General features: G+C 36.2%; 2 non-coding genes across 2 annotated transcripts; one reads left to right on the top strand and one right to left on the bottom strand.

Annotated features, from left to right (window-relative positions):
- The first annotated feature begins 2,012 nt into the window (after nucleotides 1-2,012).
- LOC148568866 (small nucleolar RNA R71) lies at nucleotides 2,013-2,120 on the top strand. Its single transcript, XR_015881528.1, has one exon. It is a non-coding gene; the product is annotated as a small nucleolar RNA R71 (small nucleolar RNA).
- A 12,587-nt stretch (nucleotides 2,121-14,707) lies between these two features.
- On the bottom strand, nucleotides 14,708-14,815 carry LOC148568867 (small nucleolar RNA R71). The gene has a single exon (XR_015882879.1). It is a non-coding gene; the product is annotated as a small nucleolar RNA R71 (small nucleolar RNA).
- Between the last annotated feature and the right edge of the window lie 8,799 nt (nucleotides 14,816-23,614).

The following is a 23,614-nucleotide window of genomic DNA, read 5'->3' on the forward strand; positions in this document are numbered from 1 at the left end:
CATGTAAAATGCCTTTGCATGCATTTCTGGCATTTAGACGCCGAAGTGATGCTTGTTCTGGGCGTTCAACGCCAGCCAGATGCTCCTTACTGGCGTTTAAACGCCAGTAAGCCCTTCCTCCAGGGTGTCCTGTTTTCAATGCTATTTTTCATTCTGTTTTTTATTTTTCAGTAATTTTTGTGGCTCCACATGATCATCAACCTAATAAAACATGAAATAACAAAGAGAAAATAAAATAAAAATGATTAAATAACATTGGGTTGCCTCCTAACAAGCGCTCCTTTAATGTCAATAGCTTGACAGTGGGCTCTCATGGAGCCACACAGGTGATCAGGTCAATTTTATAGACTCCCAACACCAAACTTAGAGTTTGGATATGGGAGTTCAACACCAAACTTATAGTTTGGTTGAGGCCTCCCAACACCAAACTTAGAGTTTGACTGTGGGGGCTTTAGTTGACTCTGTACTGAGAGAAGCTTTTCATGCTTCCTCTCCATTGTTACAGAAGGAGATTCTTGAGTTTTAAACACAAGGTTGTCCTCATTCAGTTGAAGGATCAATTCTCCTATGTCTACATCAATCACAGCTCTTGCTGTGGCTAGGAAGGGTCTTCCAAGGATGATGGATTCATCCTCTTCCTTCCCAGTGTCTAGGATTATGAAATCAGCAGGGATGTAAAGGCCTTCAACTTTTACTAACACGTCCTCTACCTGACCATAAGCCTCTTTTCTTGAATTGTCTGCCATCTCTAATGAGATTCTAGCAGCTTGCACCTCAAAGATTCCTAGTTTCTCCATTACAGAGAGTGGCATGAGGTTTATTCCTGACCCAAGGTCACATAGAGCCTTCTCAAAGGTCATGGTGCCTATGGTATAAGGTATTAGGAACTTTCCAGGATCCTGTTTCTTCTGAGGCAATCTCAGTTGATCCAATACATTTAGTCCATTGGTGAACAGGGGAGGTTCATCTCCCCAAGTCTCTTTACCAAATAAATTGGCATTCAGCTTCATGATTGCACCAAGGAACTTGGCAACTTGCTCTTCAGTAACATCCTCATTCTCTTCAGAAGAGGAATACTCATCAGAGCTCATGAATGGCATAAGGAGGTTCAATGGAATCTCCATGGTCTCTAGATGAGTCTCAGATTCCTTTGGTTCCTCAGAGGGGAACTCCTTATTGATCACTAGACGTCCCAAGAGGTCTTCCTCCTTGAGATTCACGTCCTCCCCTTCCTCCTTGGATTCGGCCATGATGGTTATATCAATGGCCTTGCACTCTCCTTTTGGATTTTCTTCTGTATTGCTTGGGAGAGTACTAGGAGGGATTTCAGTGATCCTTTTACTCAGATGGCCCACTTGTGCCTCCAAATTTCTAATGGAGGACCTTGTTTCATTCATGAAACTCAGAGTGGCCTTAGATAGATCAGAGACTAAATTTTCTAAGCTAGATGGATTCTGCTCAGAATTCTCTGTCTGTTGCTGAGTGGATGATGGAAAAGGTTTACTATTGTTAAACCTGTTTCTTCCAGCATTAGTAAAGCCTTGTTGAGGCTTTTGTTGATCATTCCATGAGAAATTTGGGTGATTTCTCCATGAGGGGTTATAGGTGTTTCCATAAGGTTCACCCATATAATTTACCTCTGCTATTGCAGGGTTCTCAGGATCATAAGCTTCTTCTTCAGAAGATGCCTCTTGAGTATTGTTAGATGCAGCTTGCATTCCATTCAGACTCTGAGAAATCATATTGACTTGCTGAGTCAATATTTTATTCTGAGCCAATATGGCATTCAGAGTATCAATTTCAAGAACTCCCTTCTTCTGAGGCGTCCCATTACTCACAGGATTCCTCTCAGAAGTGTACATAAACTGGTTGTTAGCAACCATGTCAATAAGTTCTTGAGCTTCTGCAGTCGTTTTCTTTAGGTGAATGGATCCACCTGCAGAAGTATCCAATGACATCTTAGCTAATTCAGACAGACCATCATAAAATATATCCAGGATGGTCCATTCTGAAAGCATGTCAGAAGGACACTTTTTGGTCAGTTGCTTGTATCTCTCCCAAGCTTCATAGAGGGATTCACCTTCTTTCTGTCTGAAGATTTGAACATCCACTCTAAGCTTACTAAGCTTTTGAGGAGGAAAGAACTTGGCTAAGAAAGCCGTGACCAGCTTATCCCAAGAGTTCAGGCTATCTTTGGGTTGAGAGTCCAACCATGTTCTAGCTATGTCTCTTACAGCAAAAGGGAAAAGCATAAGCCTGTAGACCTCGGGTTCGACCCCATTGGTCTTAACAGTATCACATATCTGCAAGAATTCAGTTAAGAACTGAAAAGGATCTTCAGATGGAAGTCCATGAAACTTGCAGTTTTGTTGCATCAGAGAAACTAGTTGAGGCTTAAGCTCAAAATTGTTTGCTCCAATGGTAGGGATGGAGATGCTTCTTCCATGTAAATTGGAATTAGGTGCAGTAAAGTCACCAAGCATCCTCCTTGCATTATTATTATTTTCGGCTGCCATCTCCTCTTCTTGTTCGAAAATTCCTGTAAGGTTGTCTCTGGATTGTTGTATTTTAACTTCTCTCAGTTTTTCTTTCAGAATCCTTTCAGGTTCAGGGTCTGCTTCAACAAGAATGTTCTTGTCCTTGCTCCTGCTCATGTGAAAAAGAAGAGGACTAAAGATACCGGGGATCCTCTTTACCACAGTATAGAGGTTTCCTTGTGTGAGTAGAAGAAAAGAAGAATAAGAATGTAGAAGAGAAGAATTCGAACTCAGAGGAGAGGAAGGGGTTCGAATTTTGGGTGAAGAGAAGTGTTAGTAGATGAATAAATAAATAGAAGGAGATGAGGGAGAGGGAATTTCGAAAATTAATTTTTGAAAAGAAGTTGATTATTTTTGAAAATTAAAGGAGAATTAAAATTAAAATTAAAATTTAAACAATTAATTAACTAAAAAGAATTTTTGAAAAAGAGGGAGGTATTTTCGAAAATTAGAGAGGGAAAATTAGTTGGGTGGTTTTGAAAAAGATAAGAAACAAACAAAAAATTCAATTGGTTAGTTAGTTGAAAAAAAAATTTAAAAATCAATTTTAAAAAGATAAGAAGATAAGAAGTTAGAAAAGATATTTTTGAAATCAAATTTTTGGATAAGATATTATTTAAAAAGATATGATAGGAAAGATATTTTGGAAAAGATATGATTGAGATTAGTTTTGAAAAAGATTTGATTTTTAAAATCACAATTAATGACTTGACTCACAAGAAATCACAAGATATGATTCTAGAACTTAAAGTTTAAATCTTTCTTAACAAGTAAGTAACAAACATGAATTTTTTTTTGAATCAAAACATTAATTGATGATGTGATTTTCGAAAATATGATAAAATAAGAAAAAGATTTTTGAAAAATATTTTTAGAATTTTTGAAAATAAAAAAAATGAAAAAGATATGATTTTTTTTGAAAAAGATTTTGAAGAAGATAAGATTTTTAAATTGAAAATTTGATTTGACTCATAAGTAACAACTAGATTTTAAAAAAAATTGAAAAAGTCAATCCAAATTTTCGAAATTTATGAGTGAAAAAGGGAAAGATATTTTATTTTGATTTTTTTAAATTTTTAATGAAGAAAGAGAAAAACATGAAAAAGACTCAATGCATGAAAATTTAGGATCAAAACAATGAATGCATGCAAGAACACTATGAATGTCAAGATGAACACCAAGAACACTTTGAAGATCAAGAACATATTTTTTTGAAAAATTTTCAATGCAAAGAAAACATGCAAGACACCAAACTTAGAAATCTTTCATGTTCAGACACTATGAATGCAAAAATGCACATGTAAAACAAGAAAAGACATAAAACAAGAAAACATCAAGATCAAACAAGAAGACTTACCAAGAACAACTTGAAGATCATGAAGAACACTATGAATGCATGATTTTTTTTGAAAAATGCAAGATGAGTATGCAATTGACACCAAACTTAAAATCTGACTCAAGACTCAAACAAGAAACACAAAATTATTTTTTTGATTTCATGATTTTATTAATTTTTTTGGATTTTTGTATATTTTTTTCGAAAAACATATAGGAAAAAAAAAAAAGAAATTCAAAATTTTTAATAAGAATCCCAGGAATCTTTCAATGTTGGCCTAAAGCTCCAATCCAAGGGTTGGGCATGGCTTAATAGCCAGCCAGCTTTAGGATATAAATCAGGCATGCAACAGCTGATATTCCAATTAACTTGCCTCTATGCTGATGGTTGGAAGCCACAGTCCAAAAGAATTAGACATGGCTTTACAGCCAGCCAGGCTTCAACATGCTTCATGAAACACTAGAATTCATTCTTAAAAATTTAGAATAATTTTCGAAAACAGATGAGAAATTTTTGAAAAATTTTTGAAAATAAAACAAAAAGAAAATTACCTAATCTGAGCAACAAGATGAACCGTCAGTTGTCCAAACTCGAACAATCCCCGGTGCGGCGCCAAAAACTTGGTGCACGAAATTGTGATCCTTGGTAATGGCTCCAAAAACTTGGTGCTCTAATCTTAATTCATAATTTGTCACAACTTCGATACAACTAACCAGCAAGTGCACTGGGTCGTCCAAGTAATAAAACCTTACGTGAGTAAGGGTCGATCCCACGGAGATTGTTGGTATGAAGCAAGCTATGGTCATCTTGTAAATCTCAGTCAGGCGGATATCAAATGATTATGGAGTTTTCGAATAATAATAAATAAACAGAAAATAAAGATAGAAATACTTATGTAAATCATTGGTGAGGATTTCAGATAAGCGTATAGAGATGCTTTCGTTCCTCTGAACCTCTGCTTTCCTGCTGTCTTCATCCAATCATTCCTACTCCTTTCCATGGCAAGCTTTCTGTAAGGCATCACCGTTGTCAATGGCTACATCCCATCCTCTCTGTGAAAAAGGTCCAAATGCTCTGTCACGGCACGGCTAATCATCTGGAGGTTCTCGATCATACTGGAATAGGATTCACCCTCCTTTTGCGTCTGTCACTACGCCCAACACTCGCGAGTTTGAAGTTCGTCACAGCCATCCCTTCCCAGATCCTACTCGGAATACCACAGACAAGGTTTAGACTTTTCGGATCTCAGGAATGGCCATCCATGGGTTCTAACTTATACCACGAAGATTCTAATAACTCGGACTCGGTCCCCTGTATTAGATATCCAAGAGATATTCATTCTAGCTTGTTTGCATGTAGAACGGAAGTGTTTGTCAGGCACGCGTTCATAAGTGAGAATGATGATGAGTGTCACATAATCATCACATTCATCATGTTCTTGGGTGCAAATGGATATCTTAGAAGCGGAATAAGTTGAATTGGATAGAAAAACAGTAGTACTTTGCATTAAATCATGAGGAACAGCAGAGCTCCACACCTTAATCTATGGAGTGCAGAAACTCTACCGTTGAAAATACATAAGTGATAATGGAGTTCATTGGTCTCGGCCCCAGAGGGGAACCGGAGTAACCAAGACTTTGAATACAATGATAAAAAGTTCTATATATACTAGACTAGCTACTAGGATTTACAGAAGTAAGTAATTGATGCATAAATCCACTTCCGGGGTCCACTTGGTGTGTGCTTGGGCTGAACTTGAAGTTTACACGTGCAGAGGCTTCTTTTGGAGTTGAACGCCAAGTTGTAACGTGTTTTTGGCGTTCAACTCTGGGTTGTGACGTGTTTCTGGCGTTTAACTCCAGACTGCAGCGTAGAACTGGCGTTCAACGCCCTTTTACGTCGTCTAAACTCGGGCAAAGTATGGACTATTATATATTGCTGGAAAGCCCTGGATGTCTACTTTCCAACGCCATTGCGTGTACGCCATTTGGAGTTCTATAGCTCCAGAAAATTCACTTTGAGTGAAGGGAGGTCAGAATCCAACAGCATTAGTAGTCCTTCTTCAACCTCTGAATCTGATTTTTGCTCAAGGCCCTCAATTTCAGCTAGAAAATACCTGAAATCACAAAAAAATACACAAACTCATAGTAAAGTCCAGAAATATGAATTTAACATAAAAACTAATAAAAACATCCCTAAAAGTAACTAGATCCTACTAAAAACATACTAAAAATAATGCCAAAAAGCGTATAAATTATCCGCTCATCAATAGCCCACAAAATTAACCTGTTCAGAGAAAAATTGACCATAATTAAAAGTCTCACCTTGAGGAAAGCCTATTATCCAAGTTAATTGGTTACAAACCTTTATTTTAAGATTTGGAATTGTTGACAATATTGTTAGACTATTAAAAATGTATTATGATAATTTTATAGTAGTCTCCTTTCGAAAAATGACAAGGATTTCAAATGTGTTAATCATATGGAATTGAAATACTTGCCGTTAAAGAAGTTCAAAAACATAAAGTGTCAATAGAGCACATCAGCAGCAATGTTATAGTTGCTGATCCTTTGACTAAAGGGGTATTGGCTAAAACTTTTATTAGTCATCTTGAAATGATAGGTATTATGGGTTTATAGGATGAATGTATGTGAAGTTTGTGTTTTGTATGGAAATTAATATTTTTAGTTAAAATGAATAAATATTTTTGTATTATTTGTTTACCAAGTCTGTATACATGATAGAGTGAGAATAATATTAACAAATATTATAGGTTTATAGGATCAATGTACGTGAAGTTTGTGTGTTGTATGTATATTAGCATTTTGAGATTAAATGAATAAATATATTTGTATTACCTATTTATCAAATTTGTATACATGATAGAGCTGGAATAATGTTAACAAGTATTGTCTTATAGTAAAGACATTATTGTTAGACTAATTATGTTATATACTTTCTGATTATTGCTCATCATAAAGATGTGGCTGACTTTTTTAGGATTTAGAAGGGACTATACCAATTAAATGATGTATAACTCCTATGACTCATATTAATTGATAAATTGAGTTATGCATATAATTGCTTAAAGATGCATATTATAAAAAATATATTTCTTAAACCATGAATTGAAATAATGACACATGAGTTAAGCAGAAGAATATAAGAAATTATATTATGTTATATTATGTTTCATGTGTAATGTGTCTTATTTTATTAATTTAATAAATATTTAATTAAAAAATAAAACAAAAAGAAGTTATGTGATTATTTAAAAAATAATTAACTTGATCATGCTATGAAATTGGGGGAAGCTAAGGAGAGTATTGATGGCGTTTTTTCTTATAGAAATAGTTTGATGAATAAAAAATTTAATGATGACCTTTTCCTGGACGAAATCGTAAAGATAGTGGTAGAAGACTAGATCTTCAACAAAGTATCTGAGGCAGCAAATGATGTGCTGACTCGCTTCAATTCAAAACCAATTGTGGAAGTTTTACTATATGACTATGATAAGTGGTGTAAATCATAGAAGTTCATTCTAAGTGTGAAATTGCTTGGAAAATTTATTGGCTTTAGGGCTATGGTATCCTAGATCAAGAGAATTTAGATAAAAGGTGGGGAAGCAAAGGTAATGGATCTACTATATGACTTTTTTTTTTTGGTTAGCTTTCTCAATAAATATGACTACCACCCTTCTTAGAGGGTCCTGACAAGTTGTCAATTACTATCTTCTTGTCTATGCTAGAGACCTTCTGTAAATCTTCTTTCTTTCAAGCTTATCCTCAATTAATAACTTTGAAAATCTCATAGAGATTATGACTTGAATCAAATCAATTCTTTTTTTAATCTTCATTTCTGTTATTCCCTCCATACCAGAAGATATTCTTATATTTATTTTTATATAATTTTTTATTTAATCTCGTATTTTTTTATCTTCTTGTAGATTCTCTAAATAATTGATTGATTTTTCAAACTAAAGAGAATCATGACTTTGAGTTGTACCAAGTCGGAAAGTGAGCGGATTTATTTTTTGTCCCATAATTTTCCACTACTTTACATAAAATGGTATGCCCTAGTTGTGCACTTTGTTCTTTTATATCCATTAAACTTTTTATTTAAAAACATAATATATCATCTCCTTTTGACTTAATTTGCTTCTGCAGAATAAATGCAAAAACTGAAAAAAAATACTCAATTGAATAAAATGTAAATTATAGTATCATAACCATTTTTTTTATCCACATCCACAAATCTCATTTATTCCTATTCATGTTTTGTGTTGTGAACAGACATTTCTATTGGTATAATTTTTATCTTTATTTTTCTAATATATAAATATTATAATTGATCGAATTTGTTTGACTTTAAGATGATTCCAGCCTTCAAGAGATATAGTGTAAAAGTTGGTTGTTTGAATTATGATTTTGGAACTCTCAGTAGTACTTTATATTGATCAGTTTCTATGGAGGGATGGCAGCATAATTGACACCATACTAAAGATTGATCAGAACACATCTATCCACTCTAGAGAAAAGTTTGCATGTCTATACGTAGAGATTGAACTAATAAGAAAATTAGTCTAGCAATTCAAGTCAAGGAAGGGATTTCAGAGTTAAATATGAAGGCTTACACTTTATATGCTTTGGTTGTGGTAAGTATGGCCATAGGAAGAAAATGTGTATGGGAGGAGACAGTCAAAAGGTTGAGACTTAAGTGGTGGTAAATAACTCGGTTGGTACTTCGACAGAATCTCCAAATAAGAATGGTGCAGATGAGGCAGAATTGGCCCCGAAAATTTTAAATTCAGATAAACCTTTGGTGATGATTGAGGAGCAAAATTCATTTCTTTTAAGAAGTGATGTCATTATGAACCAGGAGGGCATTTCGGGATGCTTTGTGCCATGGATGTTAGCTAAACGGCACCAAGGCAAGAATGGAAAGAGTAACAACCCAAACGTAATGAAGCCCAACAAAAACAAAAGTTAATCATATTTTTTATACCAAATCTTAGAGAGAGAAGAATCCGATAATTTGGACCATCCCCCAACTAGTGGAAAAAAGTCCTTGGATAAAGCGAAACAAATAGCACTTACTACTAGGAACAAAAATATGTACAACCCAAACAAATACCTTTAAACAAGTTTCAGGTTGTAGCGGTCCATAAAAGGAGTACAAGAGATGGACCAAATGGATCAAAGAAGACAAAAAGGCATACCCCCTAGGTTCATTTTAGAGAAAGAAAAAGCAGTAGTAATAGAGTACTCAGATTCATAAAGGGAAGGAGTACTAGGAGACCTTGGAGGTGATGAAATACGCTTGAAGCCAGGAAGGCGGCGACTTCTTATCTCTAGCTGGAGCCTTTTTTGTTCAGATTAGTCATCCCACTAAGGAACCATGGCCGTTGTGGAATTTCTCAGGAGAAGTTTGAAGAATGCCAACTTTGTGACTAATCCACTTGACACCCAAGATCCAGCTCCAGTCATGATGTGCTGAATTTCTCAGATCAATAACTCGTGTTTGAGGAAGATTCAGTGATAATGACAGTTGATTAACCTACTACATCTATAAGTTATCTTTTTTTTGCTATTTGTTTTGTATCTTTCTCACCTTTCTAGTTATTTTATGTTTTTTCTAAGGATATAATAACCTAGAATTGTAAAAAGGTGGGTAACAAAGGTTTTCCTTTGTTAATTAAGAATATTTATCGCAGTATAAGGCTATTCTTTTTGTTTGTTAAAGGCACATTTCGGACTCTAAAAATAATAATATTGCTAAAAATTTTGGTTTTTCATATTGGTACCTTATGGAAGGCATTGGATTTTTAGGAGGTATCTAGATTTGTGAAATTCTTCTATTTGGAATGTGAGGTGATTGAAGCACACAGACAATTTATTCACCTAAAATTAGGTTCCTATCAAAAGAATAAGTGGTTCTTCACTGCGGCTCATGAAATGAACTGTGGAAGGGATTAAGAAGAATAGTCGATTAGGGACTAATGAATGGTGTATTGAGGGTGATTTTAACTGTATTCTATCTATAGCAAATACTGGAGATAGTTCGAATCTATATAATGATCACCAATATTCTATCTATTGGATTATGGTCTCCAGTACTTAAGCTTCCAAGGTCAACTATTCACTTGGCAAAATAGGACTATTAAAAGAAGATTGGACATATATGTGGCTACAGATAATTGGTCTCAATGCTTCAATTAACTTAAGGTTTAACATATGTCGAAGTTAAAGTCAAATCATGTACCCGTCTTGTTAAATTTGTCTTTTGAAGAACCTAGTGTTGCCTGCTCTTTCTGGTTCCTAACTCCCTGGCTGACACATGAAGACTTCAATAATCTCTTAAAGAATAATTGACAAAGGGATACTTGAGTTGGTGAATAATATTGCAAAATTTATGGAGCTTGCTAAAGTGTAGAACAAGGAGGTGTTTGGGGAGTTACTTAGACAAGTTGTAGTCAAGCCTATTCCTAGATTAGTTGCAGCCAAACTTTGGAGAGAATTAGAGACCCTGCTAAATCAGAAAGAGATTTATTGGGCAATACTTCCGCTGCATTGTAGATCAACTTTGGCAATTGGAAAACATCTTATTTCCAAAGTACCACCACCTTTAGGAAAAAAAGAAATAAAGTAAAAATGTTAAAGAATGTAGATAGGGTATGGGTGGAAGATGTATAAGAACTTCATGACCTTGAGGTCTAGTGATGAGCGGATAATTTATACGCTTTTTGGCATTGTTTTTACATAGTTTTTAGTATGATTTAGTTAGTTTTTAATATATTTTTATTAGTTTTTAATTAAAATTCACATTTCTAGACTTTACTATGAGTTTGTGTGTTTTTTTGTGATTTTAGGTATTTTCTGGCTGAAATTGAGGGACCTGAGCAAAAATCAGATTCAGAGGTTGAAGAAGGACTGCAGATGCTGTTGGATTCTGACCTCTCTGCACTCAAAGTGGATTTTATGGAGCTACAGAACTCCAAATGGCGCGCTCTCAATTGCGTTGGAAAGTAGACATCCAGGGCTTTCCAGCAATATATAATAGTCCATACTTTTCCCGATTTTAGATGATGCAAATTGGCGTTAAACGCCAGTTCCATGCTGCATTCTGGAGTTAAACGCCAGAAACAGGTTGCAAAGTGGAGTTAAACGCCAGAAACAGGTTACAAACTGGCGTTCAACTCCAAGAGAAGCCTCTACACGTGTAAAGCTCAATGCTCAGCCCAAGCACTCACCATGTGGGCCCCGGAAGTGGATTTCTGCATCATTTACTCATTTCTGTAAACTCTAGTAACTAGTTTAGCATAAATAGGAATTTTTACTATTGTATTTACATCTTTTGTTCATCTTTGGATTATCTTTTGATCCTTTGATCATGTTCAGGGGGCTAGCCATTCGGCCATGCCTGAACCTTATCACTTATGTATTTTCAACGGTAGAGTTTCTACACTCCATAGATTAAGGTGTGGAGCTCTGCTGTTCCTCATGAATTAATACAAAGTACTACTGTTTTTCTATTCAATTCAAGCTTATTCCTTCTCTAAGATATCCATTCGCACCCAAGAACATGATGAATGTGATGATTATGTGATGTTCATCATCATTCTCACCCATGAACGCGTGCCTGACAAACACTTCCGTTCTACATGCAAACAAGCTAGAATGAGTATCTCTTAGATATCTAATATAGAGGACCGAGTCCGAGATATTAGAATCTTCGTGGTATAAATTAGAATCCATGGATGGCCATTCTTGAGATCCGGAAAGTCTAAACCTTGTCTGTGGTATTCCGAGTAGGATCTGGGAAGGGATGGCTGTGACGAGCTTCAAACTCGCGAGTGCTGGGCGTAGTGACAGACGCAAAAGGATAGTAAATCCTATTCCAGTATGATCGAGAACCGACAGATGATTAGCCATGCAGTGATAGCGCATTGGACCATTTTCACGGAGAGGATGGGATGTAGCCATTAACAACGGTGATGCCCTACATAAAGCTTGCCATGGAAGTGAGTAGGAATGATTGGATGAAGACAGCAGGAAAGCAGAGGTTCAGAGGAACGAAAGCATCTCTATACGCTTATCTGAAATTCTCACCAATGAATTACATAAGTATCTCTATCCTAGTTTATATTTTATTTATCTTTTAATTATTAAAACTCTATAACCTTTTGAATCCGCCTGACTGAGATTTACAAGGTGACCATAGCTTGCTTCAAGCCGACAATCTCCGTGGGATCGACCCTTACTCACGTAAGGTTTATTACTTGGACGACCCAGTGCACTTGCCGGTTAGTTGTATCGAAATTGTGAAAGAGAACTAAAATTATGAACGTGCGTATTAAGTTTTTAGCGCCGTTACCAAGGAATGAACGATCACGATTTCGTGCACCAAGTTTTTGGCGCCGTTGCCGGGGATTTTTTCGAGTTTGGACAACTGACGGATCATCTTGTTGCTCAGATTAGGTAAATTTTATTTTAATTTCAAGCTTTTTATTTCTTATTTTCGAAAAAAAAATTATTTTCAAAAATATATTTTTCTTCAGAATTTTTAAGAATGAATTCTAGAGTTTCATGAAGCACGTTGAAGCCTGGCTGGCTGTAAAGCCATGTCTAATTCATTTGGACCAAGGCTTCCACTTATCAGCATATGAAGTTGGATGAAGTATCAGTTGTTGTATGTCTGATTTGTATCTGCTAAAGCTTGGCTGGCCATTGGCCATGTCTAGTGTTTTGGACCGGAGCTTTCACTAAAAGCTTGGCTGGCTAGTAAGCCATGTCTAATTCCTGGACCGGAGCTTTAGACTAACATTGCAAGATTCCTAGAATTCTCATTAAAAATTCTGAAATCCTTATTTTCTTTTCCAAAATATTTTCGAAAAATCCAAAAATTTTTTTTATAAAATCATAAAATCAAAAATAATTTTTGTGTTTCTTGTTTGAGTCTTGAGTCAAATTTTAAGTTTGGTGTTAATTGCATGTTTTTAAAATTTGTGCATTTTTCGAAAACTCATGCATGTGTTCTTCATGATCTTCAAGTTGTTCTTGACAAGTCTTCTTGTTTGATCTTCATATTTTCTTGTTTTATGTCTTTTCTAGTTTTTCATATGCATTTTTAATTTGTTAGTGTCTAAAGTTTAAAAATTTCTAAGTTTGGTGTCTTGCATGTTTTCTTTTATTGAAATTTTTTCAAAAATACATACTTGATGTTCATCATGATCTTCAAAGTGTTCTTGGTGTTCATCTTTGCATTCAAAGTGTTCTTGCATATTTTTCTTGTTTTGATTCATAATTTTCATGTTTTAAGTCTTTTTGATGTTTTTCTTTTTCATCATTAAAAATCCAAAAATCAAAAAAATATCTTTCCCTTTTTCTTCTCATCAAATTCAAAAATTTGAATTGACTTTTTCAAAAAAATTTTAAAATCTAGTTGTTTCTTATAAGTCAAATCAAATTTTCAATTTAAAAATTCTATCTTTTTCAAATCTTTTTCAAAAATCAAATCTTTCTCATTTTTCTTTCATAATTTTCGAAATTTTCAAAATTAATTTTCAAAAATCCTTTTCATATTTTCGAAAATCTTATTAGCATTTAATGTGATTGATTCTAAAATTTTAAGTTTGTTACTTGCCTAGTAAGAAAGGTTCAATCTTTAAAATTTTAAATCATATCTTTTAGTTTCTTGTTAGTCAAGTAATCAACTTTAATTTCAAAATTAAATCTTTTTAAATTTCTTTTTCAATTCTTTTTTAAAATAAGTTTCAATCACATCTTTTCAAAATCAATTTCAAAATCTTTTCTAACTTCTTTTCTAACCTCTTATCTTTTCAAAAATTGATTTTCAAATCTTTTTCAAACTAATCCTATCTTTTTGTTTGATTCTTATCTTTTTTTTTCAAAACTACCTAACTAATTCTATCTCTAATTTTCAAAAATCACCTTCATCTTTTTCAAAATTCCTTTTTAAATTAACTAATTGTTTTAATTTTAATTTAGTTTGATTTAATTTTTCCTTTCTTAATTTTTGAATTTTTAATTTTAATTCTAATTTAAAAACAAAAATACTTTTATTTTATTTTATCTAATTTTTCGAAAATTCTTCTCCCTCACCTCCTTTTATTTATTTATTTATTTACTAACACTCCTCTTCATCTAAGAATTCGAACCTATTTCTCACTCTTGTGTTTGGATTCTCCATCTTCTATTCATATCTTCTTCTACTCACATAAAGGAATCTCTATACTGTGACATAGAGGATTCCATATTTTCTTTTCTGTTTTCTTCTTTTTCATATGAACAGGAACAAGGATAAGAACATTTTTGTTGAAGCTGATCCTGAACCTGAAAGGACTCTGAAGAAGAAGCTAAGGGAAGCTAAAGCACAACTCTCTGGAGAAAATCTGACAGAAATTTTTGAAAAAGAAGGAGATATGGCCGAAAATAATAACAATGCAAGGAAGATGCTTGGTGACTTTACTGCACCAAATTCTAACTTACATGGAAGAATCATCTCAATTCCTACCATTGGAGCAAACAACTTTGAGCTTAAACCTCAATTAGTTTCTCTGATGCAACAGAACTGCAAGTTTCATGGACTTCCATCTGAAGATCCTTTTCAGTTCTTAACTGAGTTCTTGCAGATCTGTGATACTGTTAAGACCAATGGGGTTGATCCCGAGGTCTACAGGCTTATGCTTTTCCCATTTGCTGTAAGAGACAGAGCTAGAATATGGTTGGACTCTCAACCTAAGGATAGCCTGAACTCTTGGAATAAGCTGGTCACGGCTTTCTTAGCCAAGTTCTTTCCTCCTCAAAAGCTTAGTAAGCTTAGAGTGGATGTTCAAACCTTCAAACAGAAAGAAGGTGAATCCCTCTATGAAGCTTAGGAGAGATACAAGGAACTGACCAAAAAGTGTCCTTCTGACATGCTTTCAGAATGGACCATCTTGGATATATTCTATGATGGTCTGTCTGAGCTATCAAAGATGTCACTGGACCATTCTGCAGGTGGATCCATTCACCTAAAGAAAACGCCTGCAGAAGCTCAAGAACTCATTGACATGGTTGAAAATAACCAGTTTATGTACACTTCTGAAAGGAATCCTGTGAATAATAGGACGCCCATGAGGAAGGGAGTTCTTGAAATTAATACTCTGAATGCCATATTGGCTCAGAATAAAATATTAACTCAGCAAGTCAATATGATCTCTCAGAGTCTGAATGGATTGAAGGAATCTTCCAACAGTACTAAAGAGGCATCTTCTGAAGAAGAAGCTTATGATCCTGAGAACCCTGCAATAGCAGAGGTGAATTACATGGGTGAACCCTATGGAAACACCTATAATCCCTCATGGAGGAATCATCCAAATTTCTCATGGAAGGATCAACAAAAGCCTCAACAAGGCTTTAATAATGGTGGAAGAAACAGGTTTAGCAATAGCAAGCCTTTTCCATCATCCACTCAGCAACAGACAGAGAATTCTAAGCAGAATCTATCTAGCTTCGCAAATATAGTCTCTGATCTATCTAAGGTCACTTTAATTTTCATGAATGAAACAAGGTCCTCCATTAGAAATTTGGAGGCACAAGTGGGCCAGCTGAGTAAAAGAGTCACTGAAACTCCTTCCAGCACTCTCACAAGCAATACAGAAGAGAATCCAAAAAGAGAGTGCAAGGCCATTGATTTAACCATCATGGCCGAACCTACAAGGGAGGGAGAGGACGTGAATCCCAGTAAGGAAGACCTCCTGGGACGTCCAGTGATCAACAAGGAGTTTTCCTCTGAGGAACCAAAGGAATCTGAGGCTCATCTAGAGACCATAGAGATTCCATTGAACCTCCTTATGCCATTCATGAGCTCTGATGAGTATTCTTCTTCTGAAGAGAATGAAGATGTCACTGAAGAGCAAGTTGCCAAGTACCTTGGTGCAATCGTGAAGCTGAATGCCAAATTATTTGGTAATGAGACTTGGGAAGATGAACCTCCCTTGCTCATCAATGAATTGAGTGATCTGGATCAACTGACATTGCCTCAGAAGAAACAGGATCCTGGAAAGTTCTTAATACCTTATACCATAGGCACCATGGCCTTTGAGAAGGCTCTATGTGACCTTGGGTCAGGGATAAACCTCATGCCACTCTCTGTAATGGAGAAACTGGGAATCTTTGAGGTGCAAACTGCCAGAATCTCATTAGAAATGACAGACAACTCAAGAAAACAGGCTTATGGACAAGTAGAGGACGTGCTAGTAAAGGTTAAAGGCCTTTACATCCCTGCTGATTTCATAATCCTAGACACTGGAAAGGATGAGGATGAATCCATCATCCTTGAAAGACCCTTCCTAGCCACAGCAAGAGCTGTGATTGATGTGGACAGAGGAGAATTGATCCTTCAACTGAATGAGGACAATCTTGTGTTTAAAACTCATGGATCTCCTTCTGTAACCATGGAGAGGAAGCATGAAAAGCTTCTCTCACTACAGAGTCAACCAAAGCCCCCAAAATCAAACTCTAAGTTTGGTGTTGAACCCCCACATTCAAACTCTAAGTTTGGTGTTGGGAGGTTCCAACAATGCTCTGAACATCTGTGAGGCTCCATGAGAGCTCACTGTCAAGCTATTGATATTAAAGAAGCGCTTATTGGGAGGCAACCCAATGTTATCTAATTATATTTATTTATTTTCTATTGTTATTTCGTGTTTTATTAGGTTGATGATTATGTGGAGTCACAAAAACTACTGAAAAATAAAAAACAAAATGAAAAACAGCAGAAAAAAATAGCACACCCTGGAGGAGAGCAGTCTGGCATTTAAACGCCAGAAACAAGCATCTGTCTGGCGTTTAACGCCAGAAACAGGCACCAAGCTGGCGTTAAATGCCACAACAGAGCATGGAAGTGGCATTTAACGCCAGAAACAAGCAGCAGTCTGGCGTTAAATGCCAGTATTGCATGTATAGGGCGTTTTACACGTCTAAAAGGTGCAGGGATGAAAAACCCTTGACACCTCAGGATCTGTGGACCCCACAGGACCCCCACCTACCCTTTTTCTCTCCTCTTCACACCTTTTCATGACTCTCTTCTCCAAATACCCTTCACCAATCACATCCATCCTCTCTTCCCCAAAAACCCTACCTACCTTCAAATTCAAACTAATTTCCCTCCCAAACCTAACCCTAATGGCCGAAACTTCACCCTCCCCCCACTCCTATATAAACCTCTCATTCCTTCTTCATTTTCACACAACACAACCCTAAATTCACCCTTGGCCGAAACAACCTCTCTCTCCCTCTCCTCCATTTCTCTTCTTCTACTTCTTCTTTCTTTCTTCTTTTGCTCAGGGACGAGCAAACATTTTAAGTTTGGTGTGGTAAAAAGCATTGCTTTTTATTTTCCATAACCATTAATGGCACCTAAGGCCAGAGAAACCTCTAGAAAGAGGAAAGGGAAGGAAATTGCTTCCACCTCTGAGTCATGGGAGATGGAAAGATTCATCTCAAAGGTCCATCAAGACCACTTCTATGAAGTTGTGGCCAAGAAGAAAGTGATCCCTGAGGTTCCTTTCAAGCGCAAAAAGAATGAGTATCCAGAGATCCGACTTGAGATCCAAAGAAGAGGTTGGAAAGTTCTCACCAACCCCATTCAACAAGTCGGGATCCTAATGGTTCAAGAGTTCTATACAAACGCATGGATCACTAGGAACCCTGATCAAAGTGTGAACCCGAATCCAAAGCATTGGCTTACTATGGTTCGGGAGAAATACTTAGATTTTAGTCCAGAAAATGTAAGGCTGGCGTTCAACTTGCCAATGATGGAAGAGAACGCACGCCCCTACACAAGAAGGGTCAACTTTGATCAAAGGTTGGACCAAGTCTTCATAGACATATGTGAGGAAGGAGCTCAATGGAAAATTGACTCAAGAGGCAAGCCGGTTCAATTAAGAAGGCATGACCTCAAACCAGTGGCTAGGGGATAGCTAGAGTTCATTCAACGCTCAATTATTCCTACTAGTAACCGGTCTGAAGTTACTATAGACCGGGCCATCATGATCCATAGTATCATGATTGGAGAAGAGGTGGAAGTTCATGAAATTATACCTCAAGAACTCTACAAGGTGGCTGACAAGTCCTCCACTTGGGCAAGGTTAGCCTTTCCTCACCTCATTTGCCACCTCTGCAATTCGGCTGGAATTGACATAGAGGGAGACATCCTCATTGAAGAGGACAAGCCCATCACTAAGAAAAGAATGGAACAAATAAGAGATCATGGACCTCAACATGAGCATAAGGAAATTCCTCACCATGAAATCCCTGAGATGCCTCAGGGGATGCACTTTCCTCCACAGAATTATTGGGAGCAAATCAATACTTCTCTAGGAGAATTAAGTTCCAACATGGGACAACTAAGGGTGGAGCATCAAGAGCACTCCATCATCCTCCATGAAATTAGAGAATATCAAAGAGCTATGAGGGAGGAGCAAGAAAGACAAGGAAGAGACATAGAGGAGCTCAAGAGCACCATTGGTTCTTCAAGGAGAAAAAGACGCCACTCTCACTAAGGTGGACTCATTCCTTAATTTCCTTGTCTATTTATTTTCTGTTTTTCGATTTTTGAGCCTTATGTGTTATTTATGTTTGTGCCTTTACTACATGATCATTAGTGTTTAAGTGTCTATGCCTTAAAGTTATGAATATGAATCCATCACCTCTCTTGAATGAAAAATGTTTTAATTACAAAAGAACAAGAAGTACATGATTTTGAATTCATCCTTGAAACTAGTTTAATTATTTTGATGTGGTGACAATACTTTTTGTTTTCTGAATGAATGCTTGAACAGTGCATATGTCTTTTGAATTTGATGTTTATGAATGTTAAATATGTTGGCTCTTGAAGAATAAGGAAAAAGGAGAAATGTTATTTGATAATCTGAAAAATCATAAAAATGATTCTTGAAGCAAGAAAAAGCAGTGAATACAAAAGCTTGTAGAAAAAATATGCGAAAAAAAAGAAAAAAAAAGAAAAAGAAAAAACAAGCAGAAAAAGCCAAAAGCTCTTTAAACCAATAGGCAAAAGCAAAAAGCCAATAGCCCTTAAAACCAAAAGGCAAGGGTAATAAAAAGGATCCAAGGCTTTGAGCATCAGTGGATAGGAGGGCCTAAAGGAATAAAATCCTGGCCTAAGCGGCTAAACCAAGCTGTCCCTAATCATGTGCTTGTGGCGTGAAGGTGTCAAGTAAAAACGTGAGACTGAGCGGTTAAAGTCAAGGTCCAAAGCAAAAACAGAGTGTGCTTAAGAACCCTGAACACCTCTAATTGGGGACTTTAGCAAAGCTGAGTCACAATCTGAAAAGGTTCACCCAGTTATGTGTCTGTGGCATTTATGTATCCAGTGGTAATACTGGAAAACAAAGTGCTTAGGGCCACGGCCAAGACTCATAAAGTAGCTGTGTTCAAGAATCAACATACTGAACTAGGAGAATCAATAACACTGTCTGAATTCTAAGTTCCTATAGATGCCAATCATTCTGAACCTCAATGAATAAAGTGAGATGCCAAAACTATTCAAGAGGCAAAAAGCTACAAGTCCCGCTCATATGATTGGAGCTAAGTTTCATTGATATTTTGGAATTTATAGTATATTCTCTTCTTTTTATCCTATTTGATTTTTAGTTCCTTGGGGACAAGCAACAATTTAAGTTTGGTGTTGTGATGAGCGGATAATTTATACACTTTTTGGCATTGTTTTTACATAGTTTTTAGTATAATTTAGTTAGTTTTTAATATATTTTTATTAGTTTTTAATTAAAATTCACATTTCTGGACTTTACTATGAGTTTGTGTGTTTTTCTGTGATTTCAGGTATTTTCTGGCTGAAATTGAGGGACCTGAGCAAAAATCAGATTCAGAGGTTGAAGAAGGACTGCAGATGTTGTTGGATTCTGACCTCCCTACACTCAAAGTGGATTTTCTGGAGCTACATAACTCCAAATGGCGCGCTCTCAATTGCGTTGGAAAGTAGACATCCAGGGCTTTCCAGAAATATATAATAGTCCATACTTTTTCCGATTTTAGATGATGCAAACTGGCGTTGAACACCAGTTCCATGCTGCTTTCTGGAGTTAAACGCCAGAAACAGGTTGCAAAGTGGAGTTAAACGCCAGAAACAGGTTACAAACTGGCGTTCAACTCCAAGAGAAGCCTCTACACGTGTAAAGCTCAATGCTCAGCCCAAGCACTCACCAAGTGGGCCCCGGAAGTGGATTTCTGCATCATTTACTCATTTCTGTAAACCCTAGTAACTAGTTTAGCATAAATAGGACTTTTTACTATTGTATTTACATCTTTTGTTCATCTTTGGATTATCTTTTGATCCTTTGATCATGTTCAGGGGGCTGGCCATTCGGCCATGCCTGAACCTTATCACTTATGTATTTTCAACGGTAGAGTTTCTACACTCCATAGATTAAGGTGTGGAGCTCTGCTGTTCCTCATGAATTAATACAAAGTACTACTGTTTTTCTATTCAATTCAAGCTTATTCCTTCTCTAAGATATCCATTCGCACCCAAGAACATGATGAATGTGATGATTATGTGACGCTCATCATCATTCTCACCCTTGAACGCGTGCCTGACAAACACTTCCGTTCTACATGCAAACAAGCTAGAATGAGTATCTCTTAGATATCTAATACAGAGGACCGAGTTCGAGATATTAGAATCTTCGTGGTATAAGTTAGAACCCATGGACGGCCATTCTTGAGATCCGAAAAGTCTAAACCTTGTCTGTGGTATTCCGAGTAGGATCTGGGAAGGGATGGCTGTGATGAGCTTCAAACTCGCGAGTGCTGGGCGTAGTGACAGACGCAAAAGGATAGTGATATGACCAGTAAACATCGGTTACGAGTTATAGCTCAGAAACGCTTAATCCTCAATTATAACCGACCTTTTTGAAGGACAGCATTAATCTCTAATTGATAACGTCGGATATGTAATTAATCCTCTCCTCAGACGTTACAACCTCATCCACACAGGTATAAAAGGACGAGGAAACAACCAAAGGTAAGATCATCTTTTGATGTAAAAAGAGTATTCATACACATATATTCCTTTGCTAACTTAAGCATTGTAGTGCCTTTGCAGGTACTCAACCTCCCCGTTCCAGTTAACCGACGTATACTACACTTTGCTGGGAAGGATCGCCGACCTTCGTCAAGAGCCGAGTTATACCTCCATTCACTCAGGCAAGAACAGATTGGCGCTAGAGGAAGGGCCACGTTTGAGATATTTCCTTTCGCGAGCCCTTGAAACCCTAACATTTGACGATGGCTGATGGGAAGCAGAAGCTGATGAATTACAAAAAATTATTAAATTTGATACGTTGCAAGTATAGTTCTTAATTCACCGAAAATTTGCCTATCAATTTAGAAATGTGTCACAAAGAGTTTAAATCAAAATTACTGGGAGTTTTAAGTCTCAGGTCGTCTCCCAACGAGTTGCAGAGAAGGGTGCTATCTTATTAATCAGAGGTTCGAAGAAGTTGAGGTAAGTAAATTGGAATTTAAACTGAGGAAAATTAAATGATATGAATAAAAAACCTTGACTGGGAATTGATTAGTTAGAATCTCTATCATTGATGGAATGATTTTTTAGATGGATTTATAATTAACGGTTACTCTGTTTAGTTATCCTTTACTAGGTAAGGGAAAGTCAAATAAGTTGGATTACTAGATCCGTTCACGAGTTACAACCCACTTAGTTCAAGGGATTGACGTTGGTGACAGGATAGCAATTCAACAATTAACCCAATTACAAATTTTCTTTCAATCCTTCCAACTCAAGAGTTCCTTTTCAATCAATTTCCCATCAAGTAATGAAACTACTCACGCATTGTAAATAATAAACCCATAACACATAAAAGGGAATTAAAAGAAGACATGATTATTGGAATTGAAATTGAATTAAAAAGAAATAATCCTTGCATTAAATAATCATAAAAGTATCTGAATAATAAAATTGAACAAAACAAAGAATTTGGAAGAATAAAACCAAGTTAAGAAAACAAACTAGAATGATGAAGTCTTGATGAGGAAATAACTCTTCTCAATGTTCCAATGCTAAGACCAATTGAAAATTGAAATTCTAAAAACTAGAGAGAAAAACCTAAGAGAGTGAAAAACTAGATCTAAAACTACTGAATGAATGTATGTGTTGTTTCTGCATATTCTCTGACTCTAGTCTGCTGTTCCGGGCCGAAAACTGGGCCGAAATAAGGTCCAAAAATCGCCCCCAGCGAATTTTGCAGATTATGCAGATTGCATATGTCACGCGATCGCGTCGTCCATGCGGACGCGTCGCTTGCGCTTTTTCCTCTCCACGCATTCGCGTCGTCCACGCTACCGCGTCGCTTGCGCTTTCCAATCCGCGCGGCCGCGCAAGCCATGCGGCCGCGTCATTGCGATTTGCGCTCCTTCGCGCGGTCGCGTGAGCCATGTGACCGCGTCACTTCTCGCTGGTTATCTCCTCAAATTCTTGTGTTCCTTCCATTTTTTGCTAGCTTCCTCTCCAATCTCCATCTCATTCATGCCCTATAAAGCCTGAAACACTTGACACACAGATCACGGCATCAAATGGAATAAAGGAGAATTAAAATTAAATAATTAAAGTCTCTAGGAAGCAATTTTTAAACATGTACTGAATTTAGGAAGGAAATCTAAATGCATACTAAATTGATGGATAAGTGGGTAAGGATCATGACAAAACCACACAATTAAACACAATATAAACTATAAATTAGTGGTTTATCAATCTCCCCACACTTAAACATTAGCATGTCCTCATGCTAAATTGAAGGAGACAAGGAAATAAGTATGAACATGTAGAAACTCATGAAATGCAATGCAATCCTACATATATAAATAAATGCAACTATATGATTATTGTCCACTTGATCAAAAGTAAATAAGCCCTTCAAAACAATTACAAATCAAATTTCACTAATTCTATCATTATACAATAAAACCGATAAAAGTGCAAGAAGATAGCTTATGAAAGCAGGAAACATGAAAATTCAAGCATTGAACCCTCACTGATAATGTATGTACGCTCTAATCTCTAGTGTATAGGGTAATCACTCTATTCTTCTCTAGTCATGTTTTCTAACTTTTGTTTTTCTCCTAACCAATCAACAACAGTTAATATACCAATGCAAACATCATGAGGTCTTTTCAGGGTTGTAATGGGGCCAAGGTGCAGGTAAGGGTATACATATGGCTAAGTGAGCTTTATAAATTGAATCTTTAATTAACCTAAGCTCTCACCTAATATACATATATTCTATATACTTTTAAATTCATGCCTAGCTACCCATAATTCCCTTTTTCAACACATACTCATATTTCAACTTTGTATTTTAATTCTATCATATGTGCATTGATCTTTGAATTCTGAATTTAACATTGGGGTAATTTTGTCCCCTTATTTATTTGTTTATCATTTTTTTTTTGAATTGAAATAAATAAAGCTTATCAACGTACATAGATTTTTGATTCTTATAGTTTCACATGAATAGGTATCCAAATTCCCTTTAAATTTTCATGACACATTCCCTTAACAACTTTTGTTCCCACAATTTTCCATACTTAACTAGCACACACAATTCTATCTTAAGCTAACCAAAGATTCAATTTGGGATATGCAATTGTTTTTCAGCTTGAGGTTAGTAATGTGGTAAAAT

The sequence above is a fragment of the Arachis ipaensis genome, chromosome B4, assembly GCF_059453495.1.
Source record: "Arachis ipaensis isolate K30076 ecotype BB chromosome B4, ASM5945349v1, whole genome shotgun sequence".
In the NCBI taxonomy this organism is placed as follows: Eukaryota; Viridiplantae; Streptophyta; class Magnoliopsida; order Fabales; family Fabaceae; genus Arachis; species Arachis ipaensis.